We start from the raw sequence: 741 nt of genomic DNA, 5'->3' as shown, positions 1-741 counted from the left end.
AAGCGCAGCTGGGCGAAGCAGCTATAGGACATCATGGCCGCCATATTGGAAAGGAGTTATACCGTTCACGAAAACGACAATTAACCAGGAAGACGCTTAAAATCGTAAATTTGTGAGTAAATCCGGCGAAGAGCGACTGAAAACATATACGAAACCGAAACTCTCCCAAAGATATACCTTTCAACGAAATTCATCTTTTAATACCACCTTTTACCTGTGTGCCTGCATACACAAAATAAACCAACATTTCTACCCTTCGGTTTGCACCTTGTACGATATTTAATGATTCGTTCCCGTTTTAATGAGCACCAGTGATGATTATCAGGGGCGTAGCTACAGAGTGTGTGTGTGTGAGAGGTGTTACACCCCCTAATGTATTTTGTGATAAATAGTTGGGTACAGATGCTTTCAGTCGGGTATGGTGAGATGTCTGTTGGATTTTACCAGGAATGTTTATACACACAGACAAAAACGCACACACATTCTCTGCCTCTCTCTCTTTGGAAAGACTTAAACATTTTTGGTTATTTCACCAAATAATCCACTTTCTCTCACTTATTACACCTACCAATACACATTCCTTTATTCCTTTCCCTTTCCACTGCCCAGAGCACCTCTTCTGTACCCTGCTTATTGTATAATGTATTTTAACATCATGTGCCAGCATTATTGTCGGGAAATCTGAAGGTAACACTCCCCCCCCCCCCCCCCCCCACACACCCTCCCCTCCTTTCATACTGC

Source organism: Pleurodeles waltl, chromosome 3_1 (assembly GCF_031143425.1).
Source record: "Pleurodeles waltl isolate 20211129_DDA chromosome 3_1, aPleWal1.hap1.20221129, whole genome shotgun sequence".
NCBI lineage: Eukaryota > Metazoa > Chordata > Amphibia > Caudata > Salamandridae > Pleurodeles > Pleurodeles waltl.
This window is presented reverse-complemented; position numbering follows the sequence as displayed.